The sequence below is a fragment of the Chrysoperla carnea genome, chromosome 4 (genome assembly GCF_905475395.1).
Source record: "Chrysoperla carnea chromosome 4, inChrCarn1.1, whole genome shotgun sequence".
Lineage (NCBI taxonomy): Eukaryota > Metazoa > Arthropoda > Insecta > Neuroptera > Chrysopidae > Chrysoperla > Chrysoperla carnea.
In genome coordinates, this window is record NC_058340.1 from 42,643,451 (window position 1) to 42,655,062 (window position 11,612).

Consider the following 11,612-nt stretch of genomic DNA (forward strand, 5'->3'; position numbering starts at 1 on the left):
AAATCTATCTAAATTTCTGTCTATTATAAAAATAAATTATAATTAGATTTAAGAATTAGAAAAATATCCGGCGCGGTGTAAGCAATCACAAAACTATCTGGTAATCATATTTTATATTGCTAAAAGGGTGTAAAAAATGATTGACTTAAAATGATTTAAAATCAGCCATTTTCGCAGCTTTTTCTGGTGCCATGTCAGACGTACCTATTCCTTCCCTATCTAATTTCAATTTGAAAAAAAATATCCAAAACCCAGCCGTCATGAAATTAACTTCTTCGTGATATTGCTAGTTCTCATACCATTATGATTGCACGAAATTTATGTGCGTATTTTCAAGCTAAAACAGGTCATTTCTAGTACAAGATACATACAATGGATTATATTGTCTCATCAAAAATTCTTCCCAACCCTTCATAGTATGTCAATTCTAAATCAGACACACTGTAGATGAACAAATTAACAAAGACGTATCCTTGTATTAATTTATATCCTTAAGTATAAATTAAAGTCGTATTAAATTAATTTCGTAATCATAAATATAAAGAAAAAAAAAACAATAAAGTATATCAACTATTAATTTATTAATTGGTTTGAGAAAATAAAAATACATTTAAAATAAAATAAATAAATATTTAAAAAAATCATATAAGTTATTTAAAAAATTTCAAATAAAGTTGTCATGGTATTATTTGTGTAAATCTGTCTCGTATGACGACAGATTTGAATTTATTCACGTATTCAATGTGACAATTTTACGGAAATAATTATCTACTTATATTACACTTTCATATGCGTGTAAGTGTACCGTATCTACATTAAATACCATAAGAAATCTATCAATAAATCTCATTTTAATTGATTTTTATTAATTTTATTTCTTAAATTAGTTAATTTGATGATTCTGTTAAAAAACAAAGTTAATTTTAGTTCAGATCATAATAATAAGTAATTATAGATGCTGAAACAACTTTTACGGCGGATCAGACCGGGTCAGACTTTTGTGGCGGGTATATTAAATATTATAAGTATATGCATCGTCCGGGAATCGAGCCCGAGCCGCCCGCGAACAATCTATTAACATGATATTTATACTAAATGGCAATCGGTTTCAAATAATTTTATATTAAATATTATATTTATATCTGTTTCACATCTGTCAGGCCTTCGTGATGGCTCTGGAAGTTTTTAGTACTTGGTAAAGCTTCGAATACGCCTTACTATTATAAACAGTTTACAAAATTGAGAAAACGAAATCGATCTTCCAGCGCTTGAAATATTAAAATTTCCTGAGCGTGTTGTTAAAAATCTGTTCATGGCTTTAAAAAGAAGGGACAATTTTACGGAAATAATTATCTACTTATATTACACTTTCATATGCGTGTAAGTGTACCGTATCTACATTAAAAACCATAAGAAATCTATCAATAAATCTCATTTTAATTGATTTTTATTAATTTTATTTCTTAAATTAGTTAATTTGATGATTCTGTTAAAAAACAAAGTTAATTTTAGTTCAGATCATAATAATAAGTAATTATAGATGCTGAAACAACTTTTACGAGGGATCAGACCGGGTCAGACTTTTGTGGCGGGTATATTAAATATTATAAGTATATGCATCGTCCGGGAATCGAGCCCGAGCCGCCCGCGAACAATCTATTAACATGATATTTATTCTAAATGGCAATCGGTTTCAAATAATTTTATATTAAATATTATATTTATATCTGTTTCACATCTGTCAGGCCTTCGTGATGGCTCTGGAAGTTTTTAGTACTTGGTAAAGCTTCGAATACGCCTTACTATTATAAACAGTTTACAAAATTGAGAAAACGAAATCGATCTTCCAGCGCTTGAAATATTAAAATTTCCTGAGTGTGTTGTTAAAAATCTGTTCATGGCTTTAAAAAGAAGGGTTCAATTGTGATAAAAATATTTTTACATTTTGATAAAATTATAATTTTAATATATTTAATTTTAATATATTTAAAATTACAAAACTAATCCGCCAGTTTCTTTTCTTCAACAACCCCAAAAACCCCTGAGTAAAAATTTTCGGTCCATTTGGTACATTTGACTGAATAATAATTATATTATACCATGCATATATGTAATATGTAAGATATACTAAGTTTAGTCCCAAGGTTTTAACGCTTTAAAATATTGAATAATTAGTCCGGTTGTCTGTCTGTCTGTCAACACGATAACTCAAAAACGAAAAAAGCTATCAAGCTGAAATTTTTACAGTATTCTCAGGACGTAAAAAATGAGGTCGAATTCGTGCAAAATAGGTCAATTGGATCTTGGATCCGTAGGATCCATCTTGTAAACCGTTAGAGATAGAACAAAAGTTTAAATATAAAAAATGTTGACACTTGTTTCAAACATTTCTTGTAAACATCACTGTTTACCCGTGAGGGCTCAAGTTGAGCGTAAATTGTATAGTATGTATTATATGGGGATAGCAGTTATATATGTATGACATGTATGTATGTGTAATGTGGTAGTGTAATTAACCCTGCCTATGCATGGTATTTCAACAATTAACTCAATCAATAGTTTTTTCACTGGTTTTTCAATTGCCTTTAAAATAGTGCATTACAAAAAATGCATGCACAAACGAGGAAAATTACCTCTCCATAATTTGCAATGTTCACAAAGTTTATAAATACCTTCTAGAACCTCACTATCCAGGTTTAGAAATTTTCCCGATAAAATCTTACATTTCCTCGTCTACTATTAGAAGCAGTAAATTAATGTAATTAATATATGTACTTATAAATATGGAAAATTTAGATCGTCGGATGTAACTTCACTATTTGTGGGAAATTTTCAAAACATTAATAAAAACGGTCTGATTAGACCTTCGTATTTTATTTTTCGTAAATAATTTTTGATTGAATCAAACATTATTTGTAATAACCTAATCATTTCAATAATTTTTTTCCGCATACAATCAGACATCGTCGGCTCTAAGCAAAAATTCTTCCTAGTGTGAATAATATTTTGACCTTTAAAACGATTTTCAGATTTTTTAAATTTGGTAATCTTCAGATTACGAAGTTCACACATAATAATTTTTTTTGGACATATATTGAGAACAACTTTCTTAAGTTCTTTTTTTAAATTGTTTTATTTCAAAAAATAAACCAGTTGAAGTCAGGGAAAAATTAATAAATATTATAAAATTATAATATTCAATACATATGGAAATTATAAATGAAAATTTACATATAAATTGTTCAAAAAATGTCACTTAAAATTTGTCTACCAAATTTATAAAAATTAATAAATATATATTTATATTTTAAATTAAAATTTTATTCGGTTAATTCTAATTAATATTCCATAAGTAAGCATTTTTATATTTAAATTCTGATATAAAGGTATATGTGTGACATTTAAACCAAAAACTTTAATCTCTAAAATTAATTATTTATAATAAAAATATAAATTAATTCAAAAGTGAATCTCCTTTTTTTTATATTTACTGATTTTCAAGTTCACTTCCATAATAAAAGATATCATCAGTTCAAAATACCTAAATTTTTATGAAGAAAATCTACGTATAGTCATGTAAATTTGCCAAACCTACGATTAGAATTGCATTTGGAAAAATTATGACCCATTATATCCGCCAGCTGAGTTAAAAATGAAGCTTAGAGGCCTCTTTGCAGGACTTATTTCTGGAGGAATTATTTCTAAGGTGACATATACAACGAACTTTTAGTCGGAAAATCAAAAAAAGATCTGAAGAAATGCGAAAATACGAAAACGCGCTGTTTGATAAAAGAGACTGTTACAGAGTGATTTTATGATCAGTATTTTAAAATAAAATCAATGAGAAACGCTAATGCTGAACTTCACTAATGGAATATCTATCACGAAAAATCATTGTAATACTTTTATTTTTTTAAGAACCTGTACTACGAAACCCTTTTCGGTAGAATGCATCAAATATTTCGTCTTTTATCGAGTCTGTGACTTTGCTGGAAAGGTTTTTACAAATAAAATAAGAGCTATTTAACTATCGAAAGTTGATAAGATCTTTATTTCATTTTTTAAGTGATTCCATGTCCTCGCCTATAATGTTAAAACGACTGTTTAAGCATGTCTTTATTACCTGGACTATTACGAAGACAATTTTTCGATAATTTTAATCAATAATCCAACAATTTAGAGCAATTATCTTGTATTTATAAAGGTGATAAAATAAAGTGTTTCGTAGATGCTAAGATTCTTCCAACTTTTATATATTTGAAATACATAAATAGTTGATTTTTTATTCACCTGTATGAAAAATTTTCTCGTGTATAATTTTATAATTTGGCTGAATTCTTTAAAAATGGCATAATGATCAACGAAATCTTAAATTGACAATTGCATAAAAGCTAAACTTTTACCGACGAAATGCGTAATAGACAAGTCGCACAAGTTGCATATGTTATTTGTCGTTTATTTTTCACACTGAAATAACTTTTTGTACTTGTATGGAACGGAACCAGAATAATTTTCACACAAGAGCTAAAAATATATGCAATATGATTCAATAAATATAATAATAGGAGTATTATGTGATGTATTGACATCCAAATTTAAAAAAAAAAATTATTATAGCACAGCTACTTAATAAAAATTAATAAATAAATCAATAGATTTAAATCAATGTGATATTTCTTTTTTAATTCTCTGATTCATTAAAAATAGTTTTTTTATCAATTTATAAATATCAGAGAACATCATCATATTAATAGACCCATATTTAAATTATTAAAAAAAATAAATATAAAATGTTTATAATATAAATATATTATTAATTTGCAATTAAGGAATATAATTATGAAAATTATAACTGTTTTCAGTTTTAATTCATATTAATTATTTTATATTAATAATATAATATAAATAAGTAATATATATATTTTAGTTTGTTATAAAGATGTTGTTTATATTAAATAATCTATTGGTAGGTATCTGCATTACCAGCTATAATAAAGCCATATGGTAAATGCAAATTTTATTTTTATTTTGTTTTATAAAAAAAAGTTACAAAAATGTAAAATTTGATCTGTTACTTAACTTAAATGCTACGAGAGCTATTGATATTAAAATCAGTAATATTTGCACCTTTTTTCAGGAATACTCACTAGAAAACGCAGTGAACGCAGTCACTCTCAGGTCCCAAACACCAAGCATACTTCATCCCTAGCTAATTGCAATAAGAAAACAAATATCCAAAATTTAGCATTCTTGAAATCAACTTTTTCGTAAATTGATAACATATTTTAAATTATTACCTTCCCCCCGATTTTCTGTACTTTATCCGGGGTCGGATTTAATCGCTCAAATAAAGATAATCAACTTTTGTTTCATTGTAAGTTCTGTTAAATTCTCAATTTTGTTAATGTTTGACATAAATCGTTAATTTCAAAATACAATACTTCTTTGCGCTTCCACCATAAAAGTATATAAGTTTATTATTAACATTTCATATAGAGGAATGCTGTTCTACGCCTTCTATGTTCTATTTATTCATTCCTAAGATATTAGAAATAGAAGCTTTGCAACTTCTAAAATTTTTAAAATTTTTGTTTCATGAATGTTAAAATAGTTCAGGTTTAAATAAAAAAGTAATCACGAGTTACTTCCGATATTCCTGTAGGAATCGTTACCAGCATTGGATGAATAAGCGTATGTTTTCAAAGAATAAAGAAGTGAAAACTTAAAAAATTTATTTGCACCCCATTATTTATCATAAAATATTATTTTTCTCAGTGTAATTTGCAAGAGATAGCATTATAATATAGCCATCCTTTTCTTTATACACTGAGTGTATTACATCGATGCAAAAAGAACAGACTAACTAATTTTATTAATAAATCAAGGATTATACGCTTTCATATACATAATATATTTGGATATCTTCCAAATATGATTAAAACTACTTCGATATCATTTATCATTTCGATATATACAGGCTGATTTTTTTAACCGTTTCTACCCTTTATTTCGAAAACAGATTGGAAATTAAAAAACCTAAAACACTCTTTTATTCATTTTTAGGGGGAATGACAATCTATTATAGTTCTTTTTTTTATACGATGACGTTCTTATGGTCAAACAGGGATCTACTTTTTTTTAATGGAACTATGTATTTTTTGTCGTATACTCTTTTTAGCCTGTGCCACAGTTTGTTTTCCTTAGGCTTTTGGAAGGTTATTTCAGACATTTTCGTTAAACTAGAAAATTCTTTTAACAATTATTATTATAATGATTTTATATACAAATTCTTATTTTTTATTCAAAATCAATTAACTTTTGCACGAAAAATTTTGTCTCCTATGCGATCATTACAATTTTTAAGCTTAAAAACCGTAAATTGGGTACCGAAAGTTGAGGTCTAGGAAAAAATAATAGCAAGATAGCAAGAATCTGTTACAAATGTGTAATTTCATTTAAAAAAGTTAATCCCAGTTTGATCATGAAGAAAGATTCAAAAACTGAAACCTGAATGTATTTTCATTTCACTTAAAAATGAGCTTTTTTATGTTATTGCGTTTTTTTTTTATTTTCTATTTCTTCTCTTAAATAAAATTGTGGAAACATTTTTTAAAAATCATCTTGTATAATATAATTCGCAATCTATGCCATCTCAGTCAGTATATACGTATATATGGTAATTAAGAAATATTGAATAATTACATTTGAATATAAGTTAAGTAGGTGGCTTCTTGCATGACCAGAAAAAACATTAATAATGTCAAAAAAAGCAGATGATATTTTTGCAATTATTTATAACTGTCTGAAAAGTGTTTTTTTTATTACAGAGTGGCGCAAAATTACCTCTCTAGTGTGAATGTTTAATAATATTTATTTATGAATTCTTATTTTATAAAGATTGCTAGAAAAATATGTTTCGAAACAGTACACAACATAATTACAAATCAAAATAGACCAGTATTAATATGAAAACCAACGGTCAATCACTTGAACTCGTGCACAAAGACGATATTTTAAGAAGCGTTCTTTACAAGCTTGACCAACAATGAACCATGTAGTTGTAAATTTTAGGCAATAATAGGCTATGAAAAGCTTCTCACATTCCGCAAAACAGCCCACACTGTCCGAAACACTATGGAAATGTTGAACTTGTACTGGAAAATGTATAGAATTACCCAAAACCACCAACAAGGATGCGTTCCAAATAGGTGGCATTATCGCAAAGGTGCGTGCCAAGAATTTTTTCCACTATATAAATGTTTTCATGTATTAAACCCATCAATGCGTGTTTTTTACTTTTTTTTACATAAAAAGTTGAAGAAAATCCTATGTCATTTAAATATAATAATTAGCTATAAAAGCGTTTAATCAAATACTCTTTTCAATAAGAATGATGGTACTCAATTTCCCAAGTTTTCTTTAAACAAGTCGTCTGAAAATAAAAATTAAATGATTCAACATTAAAATTAAAACTGTATATTTTTTGTACCACCCTATATAAAAAAATAAAACGTATTCATATACACTGCTGATACACTGATTATTGCACAGTGAACAGCGGGATTTAAAAATCACTTACCCCGAAAATAACATATAAATAATTTTTAATTTATCATTTGCAAATAAAAAAGAGATGATGCCGGAATACTTGAATAAAATGACAACGAAAATTAATTGTTTTATTTTTATTTATTGACCTTTAGCGTTTTTATTCATGAAGATAATTAATTTCGATCAAAAATACATGTTCTTTGGATAAAAAAATATAACCCATATTTTGTTTTTTGAAAAGTTTTAATTCTTGTTCTCTCTGAAAATTTAAAATTGCATAGTGTAGCGGCAAAATAAAAGCAATGAAACATTATTTAACAAATTCTGATTGAATCGTGTAAGTATAAAGCTCTGGCAAAAATTCCTAGAAAATTATACGCATCTTTAGAAAAACATAGTTTAAGGGCTAAGAAAAATCTATCAACCAGTGGTTTTACTTAGCTTACCGATAAATGGAAAATGAGTGAATTGTGCGAAATTCTGTTTTTATTTTCAGAGATATTTTTAACCTCTGAAAAATGAAAATTTGACGTCATTTTCTACTGATCAAATTTTCAAACATTTTTTCTTTCTAAAGCTGATTTCGTCGGAATGATTATGCGATAAATATATATTAAATATTTGATGAAATTTTCAAAGATTATCAGCTGTTTTCCTGAATAATTGATCGTCGTATTGTGGAAGCGCAATTCAATGCATTAATAATGCATATCTTTGTACAAAAACTGAATATATCTCGTGTAGTTACGCAAGTTGTAGAATTTTAGAAACTTTGAAAGTTCAGAATATTTCTAAGAAGTTTCAAGAAGTCTTGATATGCAAATTTTATGCAATCACCCATTAATCATATTATGATCCTTATTATTTCTTAGAGGAAGGAAGAGGAGTCTAACTTTGTCCACGATAACGCTTTGAGCTGAGTAACACTTTTTCATTAAGTCACGTTTTTTATTAATATTACCATCGTCTCCCATAATATTACCATAAGTTTGAGTATCCCCGATTCCCATGATATACCTGAGGTGTGTCTAGCTTAAAGGAACAAGCTAGATAGGCCATAGAACATCTAATCAATCAAATTCCTCTGTTTACACCGCGATTTAGGTTCCAATTTTTATTCTTATCTGTATAAAAATTCGCTAAATTTAATTTTTTTTATCTAAAAACTAATTGGATCTCGATTTTGGTTTCATGACGTTACCTTTTTCTGTTTTCAAGAATTTAATTTAGATTCCATCGTAAATTTTGTAAAATCTTTAACGATGCAACATTTTTTACCAGTATTAAAACGATATAAGATCAATCAATTTTTTAAACAATCAAAGTTTTTTTTCAATTAAACTATTAAAATGAAATCTTAAAACGAATCTAATTTAGTCTGCAAAAAAACGAAATACGTAACGTTTTCAAACATGTGAAATCATCTTAAGAATTTGATTTTAATAAACAAATTAAATTTCCAAGAATGTAAATTAAAAAAAAAAAGGTAATAAAAAAATTTTCCCATTTTATTTTTTTTTTATTAGATTTTGATTTATGATAAGTCACTATTGCCAATGAATCATTTGGTAATGTTTACTATAACATCATGATATAATCACCAGTCTAATAGTCTAAATTTTTTTTTCTTTGGCATAACGTAATCCTTTTGAAATGATCGACTTTTATAAGGTTAAATGGCCACTAAAGAAATGTTAAAATATAGAAAATGATCAAAAAAATCATAAAGGAAGTAAAAAAATTCAAACCTTGTGAAATCGCGGAAAAGTAACAAAGAGAAAACGTATTCTGACGTATAGTGTGTTAAAATAGATACAGATTCTTTAGACTTTACGAATAACTCTACTATTAAAGCCTCATACCATCTATGTCACTACGGAAGAATTCTCTTGTCATTATGGGTATAACTATCATTAGCATTACAATCTATACAAATATAATCACGATAGTGATCGTATAACTTTAGGTCATCTAGATTCATATAATCGTAATTTTAATAAATTTTCTGATTTATTTCAAAAAAAATTTTTAGTAAAATTTCTTCTAGAAATTGTCATAGAATCGGCTTTTTTATTCGTATTATGATATTTTTGACTACTTTATTGTAATGTCGATTCACATTATTGAAAATTTTACAGTCAATTTGAACTTGATTCAATCAAATAACGCTTTCGGTCATCAAAATGAAAAAAAAAATTGGAATTAATCAGAATTTTTGGCGAATAGATCCAACGGCGTGAGTGACGAAACGAAACGAAAAACCATTTTACTTTGTCAACTCTATATGCAAAGGAATTTTTTTAGAAAAATACAATCTAATTTTTTACTATTGTAATATTTTCTTTTTATGCCTATTATCTTTAAAAAATAAAATATATTTCGTTTTTCTTAAAATTTATGTCATTACAATTTTTTTTAAAAAAAACATAATTCATTTAAATTTGAAAATAATTTCTTTAATTTAACTATTTTGACAGGACATTTCCGTTTTATATTATTCTTTTGTTTACAAATCATGAATGGTGACATTTTTATTTTTGAAGTACAAAATTAACTTTAAATGAATACAGAATTTTTCTTGAAAAAAATGCGTAATTTGTAGATGGTGGTCCTATTCAAAATTATATTGGAATTATTGTCGCCAAATTTGAAGGCTCTGTTTCACTGAATATTAGTTCGAAAATGTAAATTGATAACAATCTATATAGAGACAGACGCGTAAATTTAAAAATTGTAATTTACTTTCAGAAAAAGTGAAGCTTTATAGACATTGAATTTATTGTTAATTAAAATCTTTTGAAATTAATTCATTCAAAAATTCTTAACATATTTCATTAAAACGGAATTTACTTACTAGATAAATAAAATCAAAAAGTTTCTATATCTAATCAAGCGACGCAATGAACATAAAAAAAATATATTTCAGAAAAATTACGATAAAATTTAATCAATAATTAAAATATTTAATAAAAAAATTAATTTTACTTACCTATTTTCATTTATTTTCCTCACTTTAAAACTAACTAAACACTAAAAATTAGTTTTTATTATATGCTTTAAAAAAAAAATTAATTTCTCCACTGTTTTGAAAACATTTTTTCCATTCGAGTTCCAAATATAATTCGACTTAATTCAAAAATTATCTCGTTAAGCGTGTTGACGATGACATTTTTCACAGACAATTTTCACTCGTGCGTCGCACCAAAATCAATAACAATTCACTCGTCAAATAAAAAATTCTCAACAATCAAAATCATACGTATATAATAATAATGATTAATTTAAAAAAAAAATACAATAACATAAAGGCGCGTAATTTAAAAAATAATCGCGGACTAGATAGTTTGTATTGTTAAAAAATAAATATATAAATGTATTAGCTTATGTTGGTTGTGTAGATAGCTAAGCGTATACTGATGAAGCGCGTTTCCACCTGAACGGGCAGCTGAACAGTTTACTCTCAACCGATGTTGTACGGGTCCATTGGTGCTTTACTATCTTTTTACTTCAGTTGATACCAACATTAAGAGGTCCAGTCAAGCAACATCCGAGCAGCACATCTTCTGCCCTCAGGTCATTTTAACTCTTATACACAGTTTGTCTGTCTTTTTTTATATAATTTATTCCTTTTTTATTCTTTATTTTTTTTCTTTTTTAGTGTTTTGCATCTTAAAATTTATATTTGTTCGCGGATATTATTATATGGTGTTGTATGAATTTTTCTTCCTTATTTCTGTTGCTTCTGGACTTTTTTTAGCAAAATTTTATTGTTTATCAATAAAAAATAGTTTTTTTTCTTGTTTTCTTAAGTTAAGTGTCAGTTTTAATGTTCAATTTTTCATTTGTCATTTTATGAATATTACTATTAATGGGCGATAATTATAGACAATTATTATACTTACTTATCTCTTTTCTTCCTTGTCTAATGAATAAATTTTAATATCCGTAGCAAATTTATGATAGATTTATTGTATTTTCGAATTTTTTTTCTCTATGTATTCAATGCATTTTATATGATTTTTATAGCTTTTATGTTAATTAACCATTTTTCAGAAAACATT

At 26.4% G+C, this 11,612-nt stretch overlaps 1 protein-coding gene across 1 annotated transcript in view; it reads right to left on the reverse strand.

The window, feature by feature from the left end:
• LOC123297723 (protein embryonic gonad-like) overlaps positions 1-10,798 on the reverse strand; it is a 30,839-nt gene extending 20,041 nt beyond the window's left edge. The window contains exon 1 of the mRNA XM_044879481.1: positions 10,541-10,798. The gene's annotated coding sequence lies outside the window, so the exon portion shown is untranslated. The remainder of the gene's footprint in view (positions 1-10,540) is intronic.
• Between the last annotated feature and the right edge of the window lie 814 nt (positions 10,799-11,612).